The sequence below is a fragment of the Pelophylax lessonae genome, assembly GCF_965119305.1.
Source record: "Pelophylax lessonae genome assembly, chromosome: 3".
NCBI lineage: Eukaryota > Metazoa > Chordata > Amphibia > Anura > Ranidae > Pelophylax > Pelophylax lessonae.
In genome coordinates this window covers 112,704,800-112,731,502 of record NC_138770.1, presented here as the reverse complement: position 1 = coordinate 112,731,502, position 26,703 = coordinate 112,704,800, and positions in this window count along the sequence as shown.

Genomic DNA, 26,703 nt, shown 5'->3' with positions numbered 1-26,703 from the left:
GCTTGAGTATTTTATACAAATTTTTCTCATTTATATAGATGGTGGAATACATTCCCTAAGTCCCATTTTTTTTTACATTTGAGACCTGGTGACCTCCCTTTTCTCCCACATTTGCATCTCCCTTTGGGCAAATTAATGGTAAATATATATTGTCTTAAATAATTTGCTAAATGAGTTGTTACCCCTGGGGCTTTGTTACTCTTTGTGCTATAAACCTCAATACATGATTGATATTGGTTTCTCTGTATCTTAATTTCCCTTTTTTATTTTGGGAATTTTCTCTAGATATATATAGGCCTTGGCCACCTGACCTCTAGGATCCAGTCTTATACTATATCTGCTTTTTGCCAAGCTAATACAACAACAGTGGCTCAAACCTTTGGACTTTCCTTGTTTTTAGTCTTCAATCTAGTGATTACTGGTGGTGTCTCGGTGTATATGTGGTGTACCTGCATTTGTGGATATATTGTTTGATTTGTACTGATTTTTATATTATTAGGCTCTTATCCCTTGAGCTATTTATTGGGGCAAGGGCACCTGGATGCCTCCTGGCGGGTTATAAAATGTTTAATCTCCTATTGATCCTTGTAAGTTATAACTATGAAATCTATATAAACTATATGTAATCATTTGTGTTCATTCCTTGTTTGAATATATTTTGTACCTCTTATGTGGGGTTATTTTTTTGTTATAGAACCTACTACTATCTTTGTCCACCAAAACTCCCTGAAGAAGACTCTACAAGTTGAAACGCGTGGGGATTACCACTGTACCTTGTTGCCTTTGTGGCAGATTTAAAACACTGTTATGTTCTTTTCTTACGTGTGTGTGTTTTTGTTTGTTTGTTTGTTTTTTTTTACCACTTTTGATGTTTTAATCTAGGTTTAAATACAATTCTGTATTTTTTATATATTGTCATGGTCATTGGTGCCTACAAAGCCCTCTCCATAGTGTTGTTCTCTTGTATTGTAATAGAAGCAGGCAATAGCATACTTCTTTCTTTAAAAGCACTAAGAGCAGAGTCCCTTCACAGAGAACTAGATAGACTTAGCTCTTCAGGATCCCAGCTGATGTCCCCTTTAGACAAACACCCAACTGACTCTCTAGCACAAGAGGGGTGGCAGCGGCCCAAAAGTCTATAATTAGTGTTGAGCGAACACGGACTGTATTATTCGTGTTCGTACCGAATAAATGGATTTTTGTTACCCGAACACGAACACGGACACTTTACTGTATATTCGGGTAAAAATCCGTGTTCGGTCGTTTTATTTCCGGGTTTTGCATGCTTTGGCGCTCTTTTCATGGCGGGCTTTCAACAGCCAATCAACAATCGTTTAACTGGTGTGCCTTAAGCCATCCCAGCCATGCCTGCAAATGTCTCAGTAGCTGTGATTGGCCGTCTGAAGCATGTGACCAAGTCTTTATAAGTTCGAGGCAGCCGCAGCGGCGTCATTATGCTGCTTAGATCAGGGACAGAGCACACATCAACGTGCTGGCTGCTGATTAGGGAAAGATAGGCAGGAAAAAAACATTTGTGTCCGGATAGAATTGAGGGACAGGTCGGAGTGTTTAGGCAGGGCGAGTTGTAGGCATTTTAGGGATAGAGTCTGCTGAATTATAGGGTCAGTGTGTTCTACAAACTACAATCGATATTGCTGTGTGGGGTGGGGTCTGCACTTAGTTCTCCTGATCTACGATCTCTTCTCAATCCTGTTAGGGACAGAGTCTGCTGAATTTTAGGGAAAGTGTGTTCTACAAACTACAATCGATATTGCTGTGTGGTGTGGGATAGGAGATAGGCAGGTGTCAGTGATCCACATCCATTTTTCTGTGTGTGGGCTGCAGTGAACACAATCTTTTTGGGGTGCAGTGAACACAATCCTTTTGGAGTGCAGTGAACAAAATCTTTGTGGGGTGCAGTGAACAAAACCTTTGTGGGGGTACAGTGAACACAATCTTTGTGGGGTGCAGTGAAGACAATCCTTGTGGGGTGCAGTGAAGACAATCCTTGTGGGGTGCAGTGAACAAAATCTTTGGGGGGTACAGTGAACACAATCTTTGTGGGGTGCAGAGAAGACAATCCTTGTGGGGTGCAGTGAACAAAATCTTTGGGGGGGTACAGTGAACACAATCTTTGTGGGGTGCAGTGAACAAAGCCTTTGTGGGGTGCAGTGAACACAATCTTTGTGGGGTGCAGTGAAGACAATCCTTGTGGGGTGCAGTGAACAAAATCTTTGGGGGGTACAGTGAACACAATTTTTGTGGGGTGCAGTGAACAAAACCTTTGTGGGGTACAGTGAACACAATCTTTGTGGGGTGCAGTGAACAAAACCTTTGTGGGGTACAGTGAACACAATCTTTGTGGGGTGCAGTGAAGACAATCCTTTTGGAGTGCAGTGAACACAATCTTTGTGGGGTACAGTGAACACAATCTTTGTGGGGTGCAGTGAACAAAACCTTTGTGGGGTACAGTGAACACAATCTTTGTGGGGTGCAGTGAACACAATCTTTGTGGGGTGCAGTGAACAAAACCTTTGTGGGGTGCAGTGAACACAACCTTTGTGGGGTTCAGTGAACACAATCTTTGTGGGGTGCAGTGAACAAAACCTTTGTGGGGTACAGTGAACACAATCTTTGTGGGGTACAGTGAACACAATCTTTGTGGGGTGCAGTGAACAAAACCTTTGTGGGGTACAGTGAACACAATCTTTGTGGGGTGCAGTGAACAAAACCTTTGTGGGGTACAGTGAACACAATCTTTGTGGGGTGCAGTGAAGACAATCCTTTTGGAGTGCAGTGAACAAAATCTTTGTGGGGTACAGTGAACACAATCTTTGTGGGGTGCAGTGAACAAAATCTTTGTGGGGTACAGTGAACACAATCTTTGTGGGGTGCAGTGAAGACAATCCTTGTGGGGTGCAGTGAAGACAATCCTTGTGGGGTGCAGTGAACAAAATCTTTGGGGGGTACAGTGAACACAATCTTTGTGGGGTGCAGTGAACAAAACCTTTGTGGGGTACAGTGAACACAATCTTTGTGGGGTGCAGTGAACAAAACCTTTGTGGGGTACAGTGAACACAATCTTTGTGGGGTGAAGTGAAGACAATCCTTTTGGAGTGCAGTGAACACAATCTTTGTGGGGTACAGTGAACACAATCTTTGTGGGGGTACAGTGAACACAATCTTTGTGGGGTGCAGTGAAGACAATCCTTGTGGGGTGCAGTGAAGACAATCCTTGTGGGGTGCAGTGAACAAAATCTTTGGGGGGTACAGAGTCTGCTGAATTTTAGGGAAAGTGTGTTCTACAAACTACAATCGATATTTCTGTGTGGTGTGGGATAGGAGATAGGCAGGTGTCAGTGATCCACATCCATTTTTCTGTGTGTGGGCTGCAGTGAACACAATCTTTTTGGGGTGCAGTGAACACAATCCTTTTGGAGTGCAGTGAACAAAATCTTTGTGGGGTGCAGTGAACAAAACCTTTGTGGGGGTACAGTGAACACAATCTTTGTGGGGTGCAGTGAAGACAATCCTTGTGGGGTGCAGTGAAGACAATCCTTGTGGGGTGCAGTGAACAAAATCTTTGGGGGGTACAGTGAACACAATCTTTGTGGGGTGCAGAGAAGACAATCCTTGTGGGGTGCAGTGAACAAAATCTTTGGGGGGGTACAGTGAACACAATCTTTGTGGGGTGCAGTGAACAAAGCCTTTGTGGGGTGCAGTGAACACAATCTTTGTGGGGTGCAGTGAAGACAATCCTTGTGGGGTGCAGTGAACAAAATCTTTGGGGGGTACAGTGAACACAATTTTTGTGGGGTGCAGTGAACAAAACCTTTGTGGGGTACAGTGAACACAATCTTTGTGGGGTGCAGTGAACAAAACCTTTGTGGGGTACAGTGAACACAATCTTTGTGGGGTGCAGTGAAGACAATCCTTTTGGAGTGCAGTGAACACAATCTTTGTGGGGTACAGTGAACACAATCTTTGTGGGGTGCAGTGAACAAAACCTTTGTGGGGTACAGTGAACACAATCTTTGTGGGGTGCAGTGAACACAATCTTTGTGGGGTGCAGTGAACAAAACCTTTGTGGGGTGCAGTGAACACAACCTTTGTGGGGTTCAGTGAACACAATCTTTGTGGGGTGCAGTGAACAAAACCTTTGTGGGGTACAGTGAACACAATCTTTGTGGGGTACAGTGAACACAATCTTTGTGGGGTGCAGTGAACAAAACCTTTGTGGGGTACAGTGAACACAATCTTTGTGGGGTGCAGTGAACAAAACCTTTGTGGGGTACAGTGAACACAATCTTTGTGGGGTGCAGTGAAGACAATCCTTTTGGAGTGCAGTGAACAAAATCTTTGTGGGGTACAGTGAACACAATCTTTGTGGGGTGCAGTGAACAAAATCTTTGTGGGGTACAGTGAACACAATCTTTGTGGGGTGCAGTGAAGACAATCCTTGTGGGGTGCAGTGAAGACAATCCTTGTGGGGTGCAGTGAACAAAATCTTTGGGGGGTACAGTGAACACAATCTTTGTGGGGTGCAGTGAACAAAACCTTTGTGGGGTACAGTGAACACAATCTTTGTGGGGTGCAGTGAACAAAACCTTTGTGGGGTACAGTGAACACAATCTTTGTGGGGTGAAGTGAAGACAATCCTTTTGGAGTGCAGTGAACACAATCTTTGTGGGGTACAGTGAACACAATCTTTGTGGGGTGCAGTGAACAAAACCTTTGTGGGGTACAGTGAACACAATCTTTGTGGGGTGCAGTGAACACAATCTTTGTGGGGTGCAGTGAACAAAACCTTTGTGGGGTGCAGTGAACACAACCTTTGTGGGGTACAGTGAACACAATCTTTGTGGGGTACAGTGAACAAAACCTTTGTGGGGTACAGTGAACACAATCTTTGTGGGGTGCAGTGAACAAAACCTTTGTGGGGTACAGTGAACACAATCTTTGTGGGGTGCAGTGAACAAAACCTTTGTGAGGTACAGTGAACACAATCTTTGTGGGGTGCAGTGAAGACAATCCTTTTGGAGTGCAGTGAACAAAATCTTTGTGGGGTACAGTGAACACAATCTTTGTGGGGTGCAGTGAACAAAATCTTTGTGGGGTACAGTGAACACAATCTTTGTGGGGTGCAGTGAAGACAATCCTTGTGGGGTGCAGTGAAGACAATCCTTGTGGGGTGCAGTAAAGACAATCCTTGTGGGGTGCAGTGAACAAAATCTTTGGGGGGTACAGTGAACACAATCTTTGTGGGGTGCAGTGAACACAATCTTTGTGGGGTGCAGTGAACACAATCTTTGTGGGGTGCAGTGAAGACAATCCTTTTGGAGTGCATTGAACACAATCTTTGTGGGGTACAGTGAACACAATCTTTGTGGGGTGCAGTGAAGACAATCCTTGTGGGGTGCAGTGAAGACAATCCTTGTGGGGTGCAGTGAACAAAATCTTTGGGGGTACAGTGAACACAATTTTTGTGGGGTGCAGTGAACAAAACCTTTGTGGGGTACAGTGAACACAATCTTTGTGGGGTGCAGTGAACAAAACCTTTGTGGGGTACAGTGAACACAATCTTTGTGGGGTGCAGTGAAGACAATCCTTTTGGAGTGCAGTGAACACAATCTTTGTGGGGTACAGTGAACAAAACCTTTGTGGGGTACAGTGAACACAATCTTTGTGGGGTGTAGAGAAGACAATCCTTTTGGGGTGCAGTGAACACAATCTTTGTGGGGTACAGTGAACACAATCTTTGTGGGGTGCAGTGAACAAAACCTTTGTGGGGTACAGTGAACACAATCTTTGTGGGGTGCAGTGAACAAAACCTTTGTGGGGTACAGTGAACACAATCTTTGTGGGGTACAGTGAACACAATCTTTGTGGGGTACAGTGAACACAATCTCATACTTCTGAAGCTTTGAGGGTGCTGCCTGTTCTATACTCCTCCTCCTCCTCCTCCTCATCCATCCTTTTAGGTGTACAAACAATAGTAATTGGGGCCTAGTGTGCTTCTGTACGTGTGAAAAACACACTTTTTTTTTATCATATTTCCTATTCCGCTATTCAATAAAAACCTTTGGGGCTCAATTAAATTGCGGAATAGTCTGTGTCGGTACGTGTGAGATCCACCTTTCCAAGTTTTTGGGGTTCATCTCATACTTCTGAAGCTTTGAGGGTGCTGCCTGTTCTATACTCCTCCTCCTCCTCTTCCTCATCCATCCTTTTAGGTGTACAAACAATAGTAATTGGGGCCTAGTGTGCTTCTGTACGTGTGAAAAACATACACTTTTTTTTGATCATATTTCCTATTCCGCTATTCAATAAAAACCTTTGGGGCTCAATTAAATTGCGGAATAGTCTGTGTCGGTACGTGTGAGATCCACCTTTCCAAGTTTTTGGGGTTCATCTCATACTTCTGAAGCTTTGAGGCTGCTGCCTGTTCTATACTCCTCCTCCTCCTCCTCCTCATCCATCCTTTTAGGTGTACAAACAATAGTAATTGGGGCCTAGTGTGCTTCTGTACGTGTGAAAAACATACACGTTTTTTTGATCATATTTCCTATTCCGCTATTCAATAAAAACCTTTGTGGCTCAATTAAATTGCGGAATAGTCTGTGTCGGTACGTGTGAGATCCACCTTTCCAAGTTTTTGGGGTTCATCTCATACTTCTGAAGATTTGAGGGTGCTGCCTGTTCCATACTCCTCTTCCTCATCCTCCCTTTAGGGTAGGAAACAATTTAATCGGGCCTAGTCTGTGTTTGTACGTGTGAGATACACAGTTTTTTATCCTATTCCGCTATTCAATACACACCCTTTTGGTGTAAAAAACATTAAATTGCGGCATAGTTTGCATATTTGACTGTGAGATACACCCGTGCGATACTGTTGTTCTTTTGTTCCGCTATTCAATAAAGACCTTTCTAGGGCAAGATCTTAAATTTCAGAAATATGAGGAGAGCGTCAAATAGGGGCCGTGGCCTGGGTCGTGGTGGTGCTGCTGCTAGAGCTCCTGTTGCAAGGAGAGGACGTGGTCGATCTGTGCCAGCTACACGCACAAGTGAAACACCTTCCTCAAGTGTGAGTAGGCGACAGAACCTGCATCAGTATTTGGTAGGGCATCATACGCCCCTAGAAGTGATGAGGCCAGAACAAGTGGAGGCGATAGTAGATTGGTTTGCTGCTGACAGTGCCTCCAGTTCCTTCACATTGTCTCCCACCCAGTCTACTGCAGAAAGGTCACAGTTGGCACCTGCAGCCGATGTCCAACCGTCTTTCACCTCACCCCCTTGCAAATCAGGCAAGCAGTCTGAGCCCCAAGCCATACAGCAGTCTCTTCTTCTTTTTGATGACTCTGTCAGCAGGGTTTCCCAGGGCCATCCACCTAGCCCTGCCCCAGAAGTGGAAGAGATTGAGTGCAGCGATGCCCAACCACTTATTTCTCAAGATGAGTACATGCAAGGATCATCGCAGCACGTCTCCGATGATGAGGAAACGCAGGTGCCAACTGCTGCGGCGTTCAGCATTGTGGAGACCGACAAGGAGGGCAGGGGTGAAGACTGGGTGGAAGATGATGTGGAGGACGATGAGGTCCTCGACCCCACATGGAATGAACGTCATGCAGGTGACCTGAGTAGTTTGGAGGAAGAGGTGGTGGTCGCACAGAGCCACCAGCACAGCAGAAGAGGGAGCAGGGTGCAGAAGCGGAGCGGCCGTGCCCTAGACACTACGCCCGCTACTGCCCAACGCAGCAAGGGAACGAGCGCACCAAAGTCAGCTCAAAGGAGTTCTCTAGCGTGGAAGTTCTTTAGAAAATGTGCTGATGACAGGACACGAGTGGTTTGCACCCTGTGCAATCAGAGCTTGAAGCGAGGCATAAACCTTCTCAACCTGAGCACAACCTGCATGATCAGGCATCTAAGTGCAAAGCACGAGCTGCAGTGGAGTACACACCTTCAAAACCAAGAAACGTCTCTGGCTCATCCTGCTTCCTCTTCTGCTGCAGTCTCGGCCGCTCCAGCCACATCTGTAGTGATACCGGCACCTGCCACCCTGCAAACAGACGATCTGTCAGCAACACCACCACCTGGGTCACCAACAACCATCTCCACAATGTCCCGTGGAAGCGTTCAGCTTTCCATCTCCCAAACACTTGAGAGGAAGAGGAAGTACCCCCCTACCCACCCGCGATCCCTGGCCCTGAATGCCAGCATTTCAAAATTATTGGCCTTTGAAATGCTGTCATTCCGTCTGGTGGAGACGCACAGTTTTAAAAACCTTATGTCGGTGGCTGTCCCACAGTACGTCGTGCCCAGCCGCCACTACTTTTCCAGGCAAGCCATCCCTTCCCTGCACAACCAAGTGGGGGAAAAAATCAGGTGTGCACTGCGCAACGCCATCTGTGCCAAGGTCCACCTAACTACCGATACGTGGACCAGTAAGCACGGTCAGGGGCGTTATATCTCCCTAACGGCACACTGGGTAAATGCAGTGGCGGATGGGCCTGAGGCGGATAGCAATTTGGCGCATGTCCTTCCACCACCGAGGATTGCAGGGCGCTTCAGTTTGCCTCCTGTTCCTAACTCCTCCTACTCCGCTTCCTCATCCTCTACCGCCTCCTCATCCGGACAGCGTAACACCTTCACCACCAACTTCAGCACGGCCAGGGGTAAACGACAGCAGGCAGTTTTACAACTTGCCTGTTTGGGGGACAAACCACACACCGCGCAGGAGTTGTGGAGGAGCATGGAACAGCAGACAAATGAGTGGTTGCTGCCAGCGAGCCTCAAGCCCGGCCTGGTGGTGTGCGATAACGGGAGAAATCTCATAGCAGCTCTGGGCCTAGCCGGTTTGACGCACATCCCTTGCCTGGCGCATGTGCTGAATTTGGTGGTGCAGAGGTTCCTTAAAAACTACCCTGATATGTCAGAGCTGCTGCAGAAAGTGCGGGCCGTTTGTGCGCACTTTCGGCGTTCTCACCCTGCTGCTGCTCGCCTGGCAGCGCTGCAGCGTAACTTCGGCCTTCCCGCTCACCGCCTCATATGTGACGTGCCCACAAGGTGGAACTCCACCTTGCACATGCTGGAAAGACTGTGCGAGCAGCAGCAGGCCATAGTGGAGTTTCAGCTGCAGCACGCACGCGTGAGTCGCTCTGCGGAACAGCACCACTTCACCACCAATAACTGGGCCTCCATGCGAGACCTGTGTGCCTTGTTGCGCTGTTTTGAGTACTCCACCAACATGGCCAGTGGCAATGACGCCGTTCTCAGCTTAACTATCCCACTTCTATGCCTCCTTGAAAAAACAATTCGGGCGATGATGGAAGAGGATGTGGCACAGGATGAGGAGGAGGAGGAGGATGAAGAGGTAACATTTCCAAGGCTTTCAGGGCAGTCATTCGCAAGGGGCTCCGTGGGTGGGTTCCTGCACACACAAACGCCAGGGACACAATTGTCCAGCAGGGGCACAGTTCTGGAGGATGAGGAGGATGAGGAGGAGGAGGAGCTGGAGGAGGAGATGGAACCATGTTCACAGCAGGGTGGCACCCAGGCCAGCTCATGGCCATCACTGGTGCGTGGCTGGGGGGATACAGAGGACACGGACGATACACCTCCCACAGAGGACAGCCTTTCGTCGCCTCTGGGCAGCCTGGCACACATGCGATTACATGCTGCAGTGTCTCCACAACGACCGCCGAGTTGCCCACATTCTAACTTGTGCTGATTACTGGGTGGCCACGCTGCTGGATCCCCGTTACAAGGACAACGTACCGTCCTTAATTCACTCACTGGAGCGCGATCGCAAGATGCGCGAGTACAAGCGCACGCTGGTAGACGCGATGCTGCTGGCATTCCCATCTGACAGCGGGGCCACAGTGGAAGCACAAGGCAGAGGAGGAGGAGGAGGAGGTCGCCAACTCAACCAGGGCACCGCCAGCACCTCAGAAGGCAGAGTTAGCATGGCCGAAATGTGGAAAAGCTTTGTCAGCACGCCACAACAAACAGCAGCACCAGCAGCTCAGATGGAACGTCTTAGCAGGAGGCAGCATTTTACCAACATGGTGGAGCAGTATGTGTGCACACGCCTACATGTAGTGAATGAGGGGTCTGCCCCCTTCAACTTCTGGGTCTCCAAATTGGGCACATGGCCTGAGCTTGCCCTTTACGCCTTGGAGGTGCTGGCGTGCCCTGCAGCCAGTGTATTATCTGAACGGGTATTTAGCACGGCTGGGGGTGTTATAACAGACAAGCGCAGCCGCCTGTCCAGAGACAATGTGGACAAGCTCACGTTCATTAAAATGAACCAGGCATGGATCCCACGGGACTTTTCCGTACCTTGTGCAGAATAGCAATGGATACCGACCTTACCCAGCCATTGTTCCATTTTTGCTCTTTCTCACTCTTTTGGGGTGTACCCTCATTTAAAATTTGTGAAAAGAAGCAGTGTTGGCTACCTCGTCCTCCTCCTCAGGGCCAGATTAACGTAGGGGCTATTGGAGCTGCAGCTCCATGCAGGCCCCTACCTTTTATATAGGCCCCGGGTTGGCCATATTCACTGTGACCGCTCTTCTGTCACTTGTAAACACAGAAGTCTGGCTTCTATGCTCGCTTCCCCAGGCAGCACCCTCAGAACCTCCCCACACAGCGCGAAGGCCGGACAAGGAGGGACAGTTGCCGATGCATGGATGTGTTTATGGGCTTCAGAGACAGCATCCCATGTTGAATTAGGCATGCATGGCTGCACCCTTCCTCCTCTGGGTGCATGCCAAGGCACGGCCCTTAAGGCCCTTCAAAATCCTCAGCACCAAGACCATGATGCTCTTAATCCGGCCCTGGTCCTCCTCCACCGCCGCTTCCACCTACACCGCCCATAGGTGTGCGCAGCCTATTGCATTAGGGTGTGCACCCCAAAGTTGAAATACACATGCATGTGTTTGCCTACATGTACATGGCCCCGATACATTACTCTCCCTGCTGGCAAAGAGAAATAGAGCAGAGCAGGTGCGAGGGAGATCTTTCCCATCTCCTCACTGGCAAACAGAGCGATAATGCTATGTGCCCTAGGTGATTAGGGTGTGCCCAGGTACACCAGGCACACCCTGTGCGCACGCCTATGACACCGCCACATCCACCACCACCTCAACCTCCCTCCTACTCCATATGGGCCTCGTCCTTCAGAGATGAAGAACATTGTTTTATTTTTCTGTTTTTTTTTGTTGTTTTAAGTTATTTCCCTATCCACATTTGTTTGCAGAGCACTTGCCATGCTCTTAACTACGTTTTGCTGCCATTTGCAGCACTCTAGCCCTTTCCATTGGTGTTTTAGAGCCATTTTAGTGCCTTAAAGTTCGGGTCCCCATTGACTTCAATGGGGTTCGGTGTCCGGGAAAAGTTTGGTAAAAGTCCGGGACACGGACCCGGACTTTTTTTTAAAGTTCGGCCGAACCCGTCGAACACGGACATCTAGGTGTCCGCTCAACCCTATCTATAATATCTCTCACAGCAGTCTGTATTTACAAATGTCCTGGGACAGTTGGTTGCCTCCTTCAAACTTCCAAGTGACACTTTTCTCCAGTGATACCAGGCTAGATCTTCAGCAGACCTGAGGCCTCACCAACAGCAAGCACATGGCAACATTACCCTGAGTGCTGCTGGGTTGATCCTCTGCAGTAAAAGACCCAGAAGCTCAGTCTCTCAGATTTTTTTTGCAGTTTCTCAGCAGCCTTCAGGACCCTGCTCCCTAAGATTGACCAATGCTGCAAAATAATTATAATACTGCCATTTGCAAAGCTCCACACCTATGTTACAGAGAATTCTCCACTCTCTGGGAGGCAGAGGGAGCTATCAGACTAGCAGCAGCTGAGAACACTGACCTAACCTAATGAATCAGCTGAACTGGTTACAGTGAGCACAACTAAATTTACCTAACACAATAATTACAGCCACACTGGTTACAGCGAGGCAAGCTAAAAGTACCTAGCAAAAACATACACAGCTCCACTGCATATAGTGAGCAAGCACTAAATCTAACTAATCCTAGCACCTATCAAGAAGTGTGTTACATAATGGTAAAGTGAGATGAAACAAGCATAAGACAAAGTCAAGTAAAAATCTGCGCTCACACCAAAAAGGAAAAAGCAGCAACTATAAGTGCAAGACAAACACAATTGAAACAAATATCAAAAAGGTTGTTCTATATAGTATGAATATTTAACAATGATAATAAATATCCATATATAATTGCTAAATGAGGAAAAATGCATACACATAACAAATAAAAAAAACAGCAGTGAAAATGTCCAAGCAGATCCTAAAGTCATAGTACCACTGTTCAAATATAAATCCTTTGTGAAAAGAGCCAGCTACACTATGAGTGAATCCTTCACTATGTTGAATGGCCTCTTACCAGAAAAAAGTGACCTGAAAGGTCAACAGCGCCTGTGGTGACACCCAACCTGGGCTCCAGAGATGGAGGACGTTAAAAAATCCAAAAGGTTAATGTACACCGTATATACCTCCACTTCCACATTCACTCACTGCGGTCAGCAATACTCCCCGTGAAAAAGATGATAAGCCTTCATAGTGTAAAACTAAATGTACGTTAATTGTAGATAAAAATGAATGCACTTATAGCAATCCAAATACAATGCACTTGAATTTGGAAGTAGCCAGTCGGCTATTTAAGCATTGCCCGTCCTTCTGGGATCCACGTGGTGACGTCAGCACGTTGTGATCCAACGCGTTTCGTCACAAATGACGTCGTCCTGGGGTACCCTATTGTAGTACAGAGGATGTGAGGTGGCAGCACAATGCAGAATAACAGTATCTAAGAGAACAAAGTATATTTTAAAAAATCACTAGTTAGAAATGTCACAAAATAGCTCAGTCTGATGCATGCATAAATATTTGTGGTTCCTCAGAAGGAAGGCACAAGGAGTCTCCAGTCTGGGTGTCCAGGTAGCGACAGATGTTCCAGGGATGGGTGTATGAAGGAGGCAGCTAAAGATCTAGGACCACAAAATGGGAAGGCAGTATAGCACAGTGCCCCCCATGGTATTCTACCAAACTGAAACACGCATGTTATTATAATTGTACGTTTTCTAAAATATAAGCTCTAGCTTTTTCAGGTTTGAAAGTTTAAAATTATTTACAGTACAAACCCACAAGGGGATTATTCATCTCAGTATGGGAAACGGAAATTTATAAAAGCTACTGGTTTGTGTTCCGTCTGACTACCCAAACTAAATAAGCCAAATAAAGTTAAAAGGGAAATTTCCAATGGGAACAGAATTAAAGCAATGTAGGAAATCCTGTGTTAAATTAAAGAACAAACTGTGAATCATAAAAAAAAAATTTCTTAGAGCAGAGCTTCCTAAATTATGGTTTAGTTCAATCAGGGGTCTCCAAACTTTCCAAACAAAGGGCCAGTTTACTGTCCTTCTGGCTTTAGGAGAGCCGAACTGGGGCTAGTGGGTAGTGATGGGCTGTACACCCCCCTTTTCGGTTTGCACCGGAACATCTCCAAAGAAAAAAGTTCTAGCGAACATGCAAACTCTATTAAAGCCTATGGGACATGAACATGAAAAACCAAAAGTCCTCATTTTAAAGGCTTATATGCAAGTTAACAAACACTTCACTCTCAGTGTATCATCCCTCCCCACTGGAACCATAGCTATTAGACAGCCTGCTATTTGCTAAAGAATCTGTTATTGCCTGCTGTTCATCACAAGGAGAGAGTCGACCTGATGGGGAACTAGTCCCTCATCTTCCCTATTAGTTTTCTCCCACTGTCAGTGGCCTTGACATTCAGTGACAGGTAGAGAGGGAAGGGAATAGTGGTGACAAACGTGCCACTCTGCTACATAGTGCACAGAGACGGGCACTCTGCCTGTTTCTGTGGGACAACATAGAGTTGGTCTTAATTACCTCCAGTTATGATATCTATGAACAGGAAGTATTTCTTTTTTAATTTGGTACAGCACTTTGTAAAAGTGGCACTGTTAGGAGCTACCTGAGCCATGTTTCGGTAAAGCTATCAAAATGACATCAATATCAGGGCTTTTTGAATCTGGCACAGGACCTTTTAAAGGGCCGTATCGCCAGAAATGTGGCACAAATTCCTTTTTTTAATTATTTTCAATAGGCTCCTTCTCCAGCCAAAGAGTGTGTTTATTATACCCATATTTGCTATTCTGTATCTCTTAGCAACCAGGAATTCAAATGCCCTAGAAACCACTAATCATATCAAGTGCTTACTTTTTCTTGGGTGAACTAGAGACCATAACGCCCCCCCACCATTTATTGATCTTCAGGTCTACACGGTGCGCGATGCACTGGGCTACATTAACCGCTGGGGTAGCATTGTGTTCTGTGATCTCTGGAAAGATGAAGTAGTGCTACGGTCTGTGGACTTGTATATATATTGAAGCAAGATACAGTAAAATCATACCCCTATACTCTAGAGCATACTTATTTCAACTCAGTGACCTTACACATATAAAAATATACATCAGCGATGACATCCTTTTTTACTACCCTTATGGAATCTCTTTCATAAAATAGCAGTCTATAACAATGGTTCAGTGACCTTAGTACCGTTAACAGCATGCCAAGACATAACAGAATTAGGCTTCTTGCTCAAGACCATACAGGGACATGCACAGCCTGAGAGATTACTTTCCCAAAACCCGCTGCTACCACATACAGTTGCCTATTGAGATAAATTAGAAGATGAGGCTGTATTCAGTAATTCACCAGGGGTTGTGTATTGCATGCGCGCAGACATATGCTCCAAATAGAGATAGTGCATTAGGGAATCAGAAATTACATTGGTGACCAATATTGCAAGATTCTTTTAAAGCGTCAATGACCATCAATTATAGGGATGGGGTGGGTTAAAATGCTACTGGCCACCAATAATTGTGGAATTGTTTTGTGGATGTAAAGTGTTTTGGGTTTATCCATGACACCTAGCCATTGCACACAATGCCATTTGAGTGGAATGCAATTTCATCCTACAGCTATTTGTAGGATGTAAAAATTGAAGATTTGCACATGGCTTCAGTGAGCAACTTTTAAAGGCTAAGCACACATTAATGTATTTGGTAACTACCTCAATACCAGCACGTTTTTTTTTTCATTTCCAAAAAAATGTGGCAAAAATAATGTCTCCTTGTGGTGTCAATTTTACAAAAAGAGGTTATTTTGGTGGTGTTTGTATATTTCATTTTTTATACTAGAAAGTAACATGCCAGTCCTGAAGTGATTAAGCAAGCCTGTCAATATGAGAGCTGCCATTAATTCAAAAGGCTTGATTTACTAAAGTGAGAAGAGAGGGGAGGTGGATCTTTGTTCATTTTAAGGCAGATATACAAGTGTAGCACCCGTCTAGGTAGGTGCTAGGAAAAAGCATCTATTTGCTCCTTCTTATCAGGGGAGCCTGATCTGTTAGTTTGCCTGTCACATGTTTCCAGGTTTGATTCTTGGACAGTGGAGGAAACCCAGCCAGTGACACATCAGGGTTTATGGCAGTCCCAGAGGGAGGGCATTCCTGCAATGCATCCTGGGATTGGCCATAAATACGAAGGGGACATGTGACATGGCGTCTTTGGCGGGAAGCAGAGTCCCAGGAGGATGCAGACGGCTGCTCTCCCCTCCTGCAGTGTGAGAGGAAAGTGGTCTTAGGCAGTCGGCCTAGTGAACCGGGTGTGGAGCTGAGCTGCAGAGGATCCAGAGTGCTGACAGTGGAGTTGGTGGCAAAGTCTCTCAGGAAATACATTTGTCGTGAGTACTCAGGGACTTGACAAAGGGTCTGCCCAGGAAGGGGGACCACTCCAGAGAAGTCTGGGGGATCAAGGAGCTAGCTCGCACAGTAAGTGTAACAGCAAAGGTGGTGCCGTGTAGTTTACCCTGAAGTATAGGAACAAAGGGGGTGCAGAGAAGGACCCTGAAGATTGTTCTGCAGTACAGTACAGTTTACCTCAGACAGTTAATTTCTTAATATGTCACTGCTACTGACAGAGTGAAGCAGTGGCCTAGCAGCATTCAGCATTATTCAGTCAACCCAGCTACTTGTGCATAGTTATATAAGTTGGAATATCCCACTCATTCCCTTCTCCCATCCAAGTTCCCAATAAAAACACAAAAACAAAAGCTCCTAGACTGTTTCCTGACTGAGCCAAAATTACTTGGAGAATGTTGAACTATCGTGTTGTTTCTAATGGTAACCCAGGGGAACCCGTCACCAGCAGCTCCCAAGGGAGTAGTGCTACACAAGAAACAAATTATTACTGGCTAAACATCTGCTTAAAGCGGAGTTCCGGCCTCAAATACCTTCTTTAACTAAAAATACCCCTATAATACTAATTCATCGCCCTTTACAGAACCGCTATTCTCATACTTACAAGGTGTACGGTACTGGATTTTAGTCAAAATCTTACTTTTAAAAATGCTGTCTGGGTGCGGCCATCTTGGATGTGGGCATCTGAAGCCGCAGTGTAATCTGCTGTGTCCTTCTTCCTGATTCCAGGGAGTTTTCTGGGAGTTCTTCCTGATTCCAGCCTTCTGGGAGTGATGACAAACAGCTCCCAGGATGCAATGCAAAGGTGGAAGGGATGTTGGTGGCCGCGGCCACAGAGGGGGGAGAAGGAGGAAGTACATTCAAAAATGCCCTGAAAATAAGGTAAGGGACCCCCGAAAAAAATTGAAAATGCCCAATTGTTGATCAGCATAGCGAGCACTCCAGGAATCACTAATGTTGCAAAATAGGCCGGAACTCCGCTTTAAGCATTTCAAGTGGAAGTAAACCCTCCTATTGTTTCAGCCAAGGAAGCTGCCATCTTGGCCTACCTGATCTTCAACTTCTATGATGCTGCACATGTGATCAGTTAAGACACCAGTCATTAGATGGTTTGACAGTTTGGTTCAGAGTACAACCAATGTGACAGATACATTTCCAGCATTCAAGAAATGTTAACTGTTTTTAACTCAATGGGTTTACTTCCACTTTAAAATGTATGTGTAACCAACATTTTTTAGCTTTGGATAGAGCATGAATGTTCATTTGAAATTTTGTGCCTCCTTTACTTTAAAGGCATAGTCCACCCAAAACGAATCTTTTAGTTCCAAGTAGAGGTCAACAGAGTAGATCACTGGCTGACTTCATTTAACTCTATGTGACCGTGAGATTTCTGCACCAAACGGGTCTTTGTTGGACAACATAATGTGATATTACGGTCCATGTTCCTCCAGAGTGCTTCTGTACTTTATATTCTTGCTGGGAAATATAATGTACACTTGCTGGTTAATGCAATTTGCTATTACAGTTTGTTTTTCTATAATTTGCTGTAATGGCATAATAATATACAGAATAATGTGTTGTTGCAGTAAAAAGTGGTATGGTTATGTGGTTTTAGTGGGAGGAATAGTGCCTCATTATTGGTATCAGTGGGATGAATTGTTCTCCATCATTGATGTCAGTGGAGGAATAGTGCCCCATCAATGGGGTCAGTGGGAAGAAGGGTGCCACATCTTTGGTGTCAACTGGAGGAACAGTGGCCCAAGGGCTGGATAAAGGCAAGCAAAGGGCTCTATCTGGCCCTGGGCCACAGTTTGGAGACCAGTGGGGTAAATGAAGAACAGTTTTTAGTTATATTACGGCTCAGTTCACTAATATTTTAAATACATGAAAAAATAGAGAGATACGATACATTGTATAGATAAGATACAAAGTAATTAAGTAATTCATTTAAAAAAATGTGTCTATACACTATATATTAAATAAGATAGATAGCTAAGATAGATATTTTAATGACAAGTACTATTTTATATAATGGACATTTACTCAAAGATCACTATTTTATCCAACAATTTAATGAGCCTCTATGCATGTATTACAACCTGCAGATCTCATAAAGCCATATTTTATTCACAATAGAAAATAGAAAACATATCAAATGTTTAAACTGAGAAAATGTACAATTTTAAGAAAAAAATAGGATCATTTTAAAATTGATGGCAGCAAGACGTCTTAAAAAAGTAGGGACAAGGCAAAAAAAAAGCTGGCAAAGTAAGTGCCAGTTCACACTATAGCGTGTGCGGCGATCGCATGTAATATCGGAGCGCACTGCTCCTTCATTACATGCGATCGGATGTGAAGTGCGAATTCAGCCATAAACTTTGTATGGCTAAATTCGCACTGCACTCGCACAAAAGTCGCACATGACCCTTTTTTTCAGCCGCATCAGGATCGGATCGCACAGTGGTTCACACTTGTGCGATCCGATCCTGTGCGAACTGTCAGATCGCACTGCGATATGCGATCAAACTGGGGGTGTCGTTAACATTTAATTGACACCCCCTGCGTATCGCATATGGCAGTGTGAACTGCCAGAGGTGCGTTTGCGATGCGGGAACAGGCTGCGAATTCGCAGCCTTCAAGCATCGCACAAGTGTGACCCGGCACTAAGAGGTACTAACAAGGAAGAACTGGAAGAACATTTTGCAACTAAGTAAGTTAATTGGCAACAGGTCAGTAACATGACTGGTTACTAAGTAGAGATCGACCGATTATCGGCAACACCGATGTATCGGGGGCCGATATGCACTTTCCTCGATATATCGGAATCGACCTTTTGATTTACCGATATTGACGATATCTTCGTGACGTCATTGCGTATGTTGTGTGCAGACGTTCTGCCTTCTAACACCGCCTCCCACGCCTGTGCGGCCCATCCGTGACGTAATTTCACCGCGCGCTGCGCGCGTTCCCTGCCTTAAGACCGCCTCCCACGCCTCGGACAGCCTCGTGCGCAGCCAGCTGCAGTCTGGTCTGGTCCGGTAACAGTGCCATTCACCCACCCACAGGCCCTGGCCTCAGCCACCCACCACAGGGTCCCAGCCACTAGCCATCCAACCCACAACAAAACAGTGCCAGCAGGCCAGCATCCAGCCACCCACTCCACAACAGGGTTCAAACGAGCAAACCAGCCACCCAGATGATACCAATCCAGCCACCCGCCACCATGACCACAGTGTTCCAGCAAGCCAGCCGCCACCCACAACAGGCCAGGGTGAGTGAGTGACACCAAGCCAGCCACCCACACAACAGGGTGACCCCAAGCCAGCCACCAAGCACAGTGTTCCAGGCCAGCAAGCCAGCCACCCACCACAGTGTTCCTGCAAGCCAGCCATGGCACCCACCACAGAGTTCCTGCAAGCCAGCCACCCACAACAGGGTGACACAAAGACAGCCACCCACCACAGTGTTCCTGCAAGCCAGCCAAGCCACTCACAACAGGGTGACACAAAGACAGCCACCCACCACAGTGTTCCTGCAAGTCAGCCAAGCCACCCACAACAGGGTGACACAAAGACAGCCACCCACCACAGTGTTCCTGCAAACGAGACACCCACAACAGGGTGACCCCAAGCCAGCCGCCCACCACAGTGTTCCTGCAAGCCAGCCACCCACAACAGGGTGACACCAAGCCAGCCACACTGCCAGGCGTCAGCCACCGACCCACAACAGGGTGCCAGCAAGCAACCCACACTGCCAGGCGTCAGCCACCAACCCACAAGAGGGTGCCAGCAAGCCACTCACACTGCCAGGCGTAAAAGTGTGGTCTGGGACTATTTCTCATCTCAACCTTCTCCAGGAAAAGCAGCAGAGTGCAACACATGTACAAACATCATAAGCATGGGATCAGTAACTGCAAAAAACAAAAATACGTCAAATCTTTGGGCCCATCTAAGAGTTCATCATATTGAATTATATCATGCAGCACAGATAAAACAAAATGATTATCAATGTGATTTCGAAACACCTCCTCCACTATCCCAGGCAACAATAACAGATATCTTTCTGAAAAAAAAAAAACAGGCCTCACTGTCTAGATTCAGATGGAAGATCCCAACTGCTGGACAGAGTTATCACAGAGATGATTGTCACTGATAACAAGCCATTTACAATGGCGTCTGACTCAGGATTTCAGCGGTTGATGTCCATACTTGAGCCAAGCTACACACTGAAGAGTGAGCAGTATTATCGAACAGAAATGCCGGGAAAGATTCACCAAAAGGTCATTGACAAAGTAAAGGCTATGCTGCAACCAGAGAATGCTGGCAACTCACTCTCATTCACGACTGACTGCTGGTCAGGACAAACAGAGTCAGGAGAGTCACTAATGATTCTTACATGCCCCTTCATTGACAGCGGATGGACAAAAAGGCAATTGGTATTGGATACAAAAGTGATGCAAGGATCCCACACTGGGGAGTACAGTAGAGAAATGTTTCTAGGCATGCTTGAACACTGGGGAATCAACAAAGACAGAGTGATGCTTGTGCTACTTCGAGACAGTGGAGCAAACCTGCGGAAAGGAATGAGGCTTGATGATATGTCATACCTCAGTGTCATGGCACACAACACCCTCAAACGTTCAAATGATGGTCTGTCAAACCAAAGTGCATTGATTGATATATGTTTTGAGAAGCATGAAGAGTTTAAAAATGTTTTGCTTGCAAGTCTTTTGAATCCTCAATACTAGAACAATGCTTTATCTTCTGATGATGTGTTGGCAAAGGCAAAACAATGGCTGACAGAAGATATTTAACAGGAGGTGCAGGAGGTTCCTGCCAAAAAGACAAGTCCAGATCACTATTTTGATAATATGAAAGAGCAGCATGCTGCAAAAAAAGAAAAATGTCCAAAAATACATCAACGAACAGAAGAGAATTTTCTTCATCATGGTTGAATTGATCAGGACATTTTCAGTGTTTAATTGGGGCCTCATGCGGAGGATTACATTTTTTCTGAATCTGCAATAATGAGCCTGGACGATGAACTTCATCTCTATTTGAAGGAACCAGAAATTGACAGAAGAAGTGATCCTCTTCAGTGGTCGAAAGAAAATGAGGCACGCTACAAAAGACTTGCTTCCCATGCTGGAAGATACCTCTCTCTCTGCTCCTCTGTCCTTCTCTCCTCCTGAGCATGTTTATGAATTGGCAGCATTATATGAACAAAACTGAAGACCTTTAACAGGTGACCATGGACATGCTGAAATGTTCTGCTTTCTGCAGTATAATATTGTTCTACTTAACTAGGAGTATTGAAAAAGAGTAGTATCCACTAAAATTCACTGTCTAGCTGTTACCTAGCATTTTTTCTAGCAGTATAGCACTGACTGCAGTAGTTGCATTGAATGCCCTACTGTAGAGGTAGTCCACTGACTCCAATCCAATCCACTGTCTTGCTGTTGCGTAGCTTTTTTCTAGCAGTTTAGCACTGACTGCAGTAGTTGCAGTGAGTGCCATACTGCAGAGGTAGTCCACTGTCTCCAGTCCAATCCACTGTGTAGCTGTTGCCTAGCTTTTTGCACTGACTGCAGTAGTTGCAGTGAGTGCCATACTGCAGAGGTAGTCCACTGTCTCCAGTCCAATCCACTGTGTAGCTGTTGCCTAGCTTTTTTTCTAGCAGTTTTGCACTGACTGCAGTAGTTGCAGTGAGTGCCCTACTGCAGAGGTAGTCCACAGACTCTAATTTAATCCACTGTCCAACTGTTGCCTAGCTTTTTTCTAGCAGTTTAGCCTTGACTGCAGTAGTTGCAGTGAGTGCCATACTGTAGAGGTAGTCCACTGACTGCAGTCCAATCCACTGTGTAGGTGTTGTGTTGCCTAGCTTTTTTTCTTGCAGTTTTGCACTGACTGCAGTAGTTGCAGTGAGTGCCTTACTGCAGAGGTAGTCCCCAGACTTCAATCCAATCCACTGTCTAGCTGTTAACTAGCTTTTTTCTAGCAGTTGAGCACTGATTGCAGTAGTTGCAGTGAGTGCCATACTGCAGAGGTAGTCCACTGACTCCAATCCACTGTCTTGTGTTGTCTAGATTTTTTCTAGCAGTTAAGCACTGACTGCACTGCAGTAGTGATTTAAAATTATTGCAGTGAGTGAGTGCACTACTACAGCAGTATATTATGCATTAATGCTCAGATTGATGTGAAACTAAATGTCCCTGCAATTGAAGTTTTCCCATCAGTTCTCATGCAGTTAAGGTGTGAAGAACGAGCCCTTAATTTTAAAATAGTTAATAAATAAAGTTTGATATGTTCAGTAACAGATTTGTGACAAATTTTGTGTTTATTTTGCAAATTTTTAAATGTTCCAAAATATCGTCCGATACTGATATGCATTGGCCAAAATATCGGTATCAGTATCGGCAACGAAAAACCGATATCGGTCGATCTCTAATACTAAGGGCATCTTAGAGAGTCAGAGTGTCTCAGAAGATGGTCAGAGGTTCACCAATCTGTGAAAAGCTACATCTTAAAGGTGTTGAACAATTTTAGAAAAAATTTCCTCAATGTAAAATTGCGAATACTTTAAATACCAGTACATAATATCATCAAAAGTTTCAGAGAATCTGGAGAAATCATGCAAAGGGACAAGGCTGAACACATTATTGGATGCCCGTAATCCTCAAGCCCTTAGACAGCACTGCAATAAAAACAGGCATGAATCTATGATGGACATCACTGCATACATTCAGGAATACTTCCAAAAATCACTGTCTGTGAACACTGTACTATTCACAAATGCAAGGTAAAGCTCTATCATGCAACAAAGAAGCTATATCTGAACATGATCCAGAAACGCTGCCATCTTCTCTAGAATAGTCTTTAAAATGGTCTGTTGCAAAGTGGAAAACTTCTGTGCTCAGAGGAATCGGACATTTTTTTGGCATCCATGGGTGTCGTGTCCTCCGAACTGAAGAGGAGAGGGACCTTCTGGCTTGTTATCAGCACTCAGCTCAAAAGCCTGCATCTCTGATGGTATGAGGTGTTACGCTCAGCGCTCCGGGCCCCCTGCTGGCCTCGAAGCGCTCACAGCGCACCGGGACTCTTAGATCTAAAGGACCAGTGCACAGGTGATTGGTACCTGGCCCAGACTGGTTATTAAGGGTTAAGGTTTGTGAAAGGCAGTGCTGACTTAATTAGGCTTCACCTGTGCACTGCTCATTAATACCTTCTCCTCACACAGCTTCCTGCCGGATCTTTGTGCCTTGTGCCTCTGTGAAAGCGTTCCCTTCTGTGTTTGTTTGCTTTGCCTGTTGCTGAATCCTTGCTACCGACATCTCGCCTTTGAACCTCTGCCGCCTGCCCTGACCTCTGCTACGTCCGACTACGCTCTTGCCTACTCCCTGTGTACCACGCCATATCAGCTGCCAGAGAGATCGAGTTGTTACTAGGGGACACGACCTGGTAGTTACCGCCGCAGCAAATCCATCCCGCCTTGCGGCGGGCTCTGGTGAAGACCAGTAACTGCTTAGAACCGGTCCTCTAGTACAACCCGCGCCATCGTCTCTCTGGTCCAGAGGATCCACTACCAGTCCTGCCGGTTCGTGACAGTAAGATCCGGCCATGGATCCCGCTGATGTTCCGTTGCCAAGCCTAGCGGACCTCACCACCGTTGTGGCCCAGCAAGGTCAACAGTTGGCTCAGCTGACCGCTATGTTTCAGCAGTTCCTGCCAACTCAGCAACAGCCAGCTCCTCCGTCAGCATCTGCTGCACCTCCCACACAAGCAGTTGCCACCAGGTCCAGAATCCGCTTATCTCTGCCGGACAAGTACGACGGAGATCCTAAATTATGCCGAGGGTTCCTGTCTCAGTGCTCTCTTCACCTCGAGCTACTGTCTGACCAGTTTCTGTCTGAGCGAGCCAAGGTAGCCTTCATCCTCAGTCTGCTTTCCGGGAGGGCCCTGGCCTGGGCTACACCATTTTGGGACCGCGCTGATCCAGTCACCGCATCTGTCCAGAATTTTTGTCAGGAGTTTCGTAACGTATTCGAGGAACCTGCCCGAGTTACCTCCGCAGAGACTGCCTTGCTAAACTTGTCCCAAGGAACTTCTACCGTGGGTGATTATGCCATCCAGTTCCGTACCCTTGCCTCCGAGCTGAACTGGAACAATGAAGCTCTTTGTGCCACTTTTAAGAAGGGACTCAATAGTGACATTAAGGACGTCCTTGCTGCACGTGACCTGCCTACTACACTGAGTAACCTCATCTTGCTGGCCACCAGGATCGATAAACGTTTCTCCGAGAGACAAGAGGAACTCCATCTTGAAAAGGAAAGAGCTCGTCCTAAACGCTACCCTCGTCTGGCCCCTGTGTTCCAGCGTCCACCTCAACCTGTCTCTGGGTCTTCCATTGTGGAGGCCATGCAGGTGGACCGGTCTCGCCTGACCCCGCAAGAACGAAGCCGTCGTAGAGACGAGAACCTGTGTTTATACTGCGCTAGTACCGAGCACTTCCTGAAGGACTGTCCTCTTCGTCCCCAACGTTCGGGAAACGCTCGCACCTAGTGAATGTGGGAGAGGCATTACTAGGTGTGGATTCTTCCTCTCCACGTCTCATCATACCCGTGCAGTTGTTCCTGTCGTCCAAGTCCTTTTTTTCTGCTGCAGCCTTCTTGGACTCCGGCTCAGCCGGCAACTTCATTCACGCCTCCTTGGTCGACAAGTACCGAATTCCTATAATTCGTCTTCCCAAGCCGATCCTCATTTCTACGGTCAACGGGGAGAGACTCTCTGCTACGGTACAATACCGCACCCAGCCTCTGTGGATGGACATTGGGGTGTTTCACACAGAGACTCTGGAATTTTTTGTTCTTCCCTTTTGCTCTTCCGAACTCCTGCTGGGTCTACCGTGGTTGCAACGCCATTGTCCTGTCCTGAATTGGTCCACCGGTGAGATTTTGCGTTGGGGTTCCTCCTGCTCTGACCGGTGTCTCAAGCCTGCTCCTATCAAACGGGACCCACTAATTCCTCCGCCACCAGGTCTCCCCAAGACTTACCACCGTTTTGCGGATGTCTTCTGTAAAAAGCAAGCTGAGACTCTTCCTCCTCACAGGCCTTATGATTGTCCTATTGACCTATTACCTGGCTCTACTCCACCTCGAGGCAGAATTTATCCTCTCTCACCTCCAGAGACTCAGGCCATGTCAGACTATGTACGTGAGAACTTACAGAGAGGGTTTATTAGGAAGTCTTCTTCCCCTGCTGGAGCCGGTTTTTTCTTTGTGTCTAAAAAGGATGGTTCGCTCCGCCCCTGCATTGACTATAGAGGACTCAATAAAATTACCATTAAAAACCGTTACCCACTGCCTCTAATCTCTGAGTTGTTTGACCGTCTCCGAGGAGCCAAGATTTTCACCAAGCTGGATCTCCGCGGGGCCTACAACCTGATCCGCATTCGAAAGGGAGACGAGTGGAAGACTGCTTTTAACACCAGGGACGGTCATTTTGAATACTTAGTGATGCCCTTTGGGCTCTGTAACGCCCCTGCAGTCTTCCAGGAGTTCGTGAACGACATCTTCCGGGACCTTCTTTACACTTGTGTAGTAGTATACCTGGATGACATCCTTATTTTTTCCTCTAATTTGGAGCAACACCGAGTCCATGTCCAACAAGTTCTCACCCGTCTCAGGAGTAATCGCCTCTATGCCAAGATTGAGAAGTGTCTGTTTGAGCGTTCCTCCTTGCCCTTCCTGGGATATATCATCTCTGCCCAAGGACTTCAAATGGATCCTGCCAAGCTCTCAGCGGTTCTGGACTGGCCACGCCCCTCTGGCCTCCGAGCCATACAGAGGTTCCTGGGTTTCGCCAACTACTACAGACAATTTATTCCTCATTATTCCACCCTGGTGGCCCCCATCGTGGCCTTGACTAGAAAAGGTGCAAATCCCAAAAACCTGGCCTCCTCACGCTGAAGAGGCCTTCCAGTCCCTGAAAGCCGCCTTTGCTTCTGCACCTGTTCTGTCCCGGCCAGATTCTTCCAAGCCATTCTATCTGGAAGTGGATGCATCCTCAGTGGGAGCCGGAGCTGTGCTAACTCAGAAGTCATCCAGAGGCAAGACCATAACTTGTGGCTTCTTCTCTAAAACCTTTTCCTCCGCCGAGAAGAATTACTCGATTGGGGACAGAGAACTGCTGGCAATTAAATTAGCCTTGGAGGAATGGAGACATCTTCTCGAGGGTGCTTCTCACCCTGTGATCATCTTTACGGACCACAAGAACCTAGCCTACCTCCAGTCAGCTCAAAGACTAAATCCCCGCCAAGCCCGTTGGTCCATCTTCTTCGCCCGCTTCAATTTCCAGATTCATTTCTGCCCAGCTGCTAAGAACATCAGGGCGGATGCCCTTTCTCGCTCTTCAGATGTGGTGGGTGACATACCCACTCCTCAACACATTATCCCTCCAGAATGTCTCATCTCGGTTGCTCCTGTGGACCTGCGTCTTCTTCCTCCCGGCAAGACCTACGTTCCTCCTCGTCAGCGGTTACAGATTCTCAAGTGGGGCCACGCTTGCCTTTTTGCCGGTCATCCTGGAATTAAAAAATCTCTTCAATTAATTTCCCAAAGATATTGGTGGCCCACTCTGGAGAGAGACGTCACAGAATTCGTCCAATCCTGTGTGATCTGCGCTCGTGACAAAACTCCTCGTCAGAAACCTGCGGGTCTTCTTCTGCCTCTTCCTGTTCCTGAGACCCCTTGGTCGCACATCGCCATGGACTTTATCACTGATCTTCCCTCCTCCCATGGTAAGACAGTCATCTGGGTCGTGGTGGACCAATTTTCAAAGATGGCTCACTTTGTGTCCCTGCCTGGTCTCCCGTCCGCGCCTCAGTTGGCCAAACAGTTTTTTCTA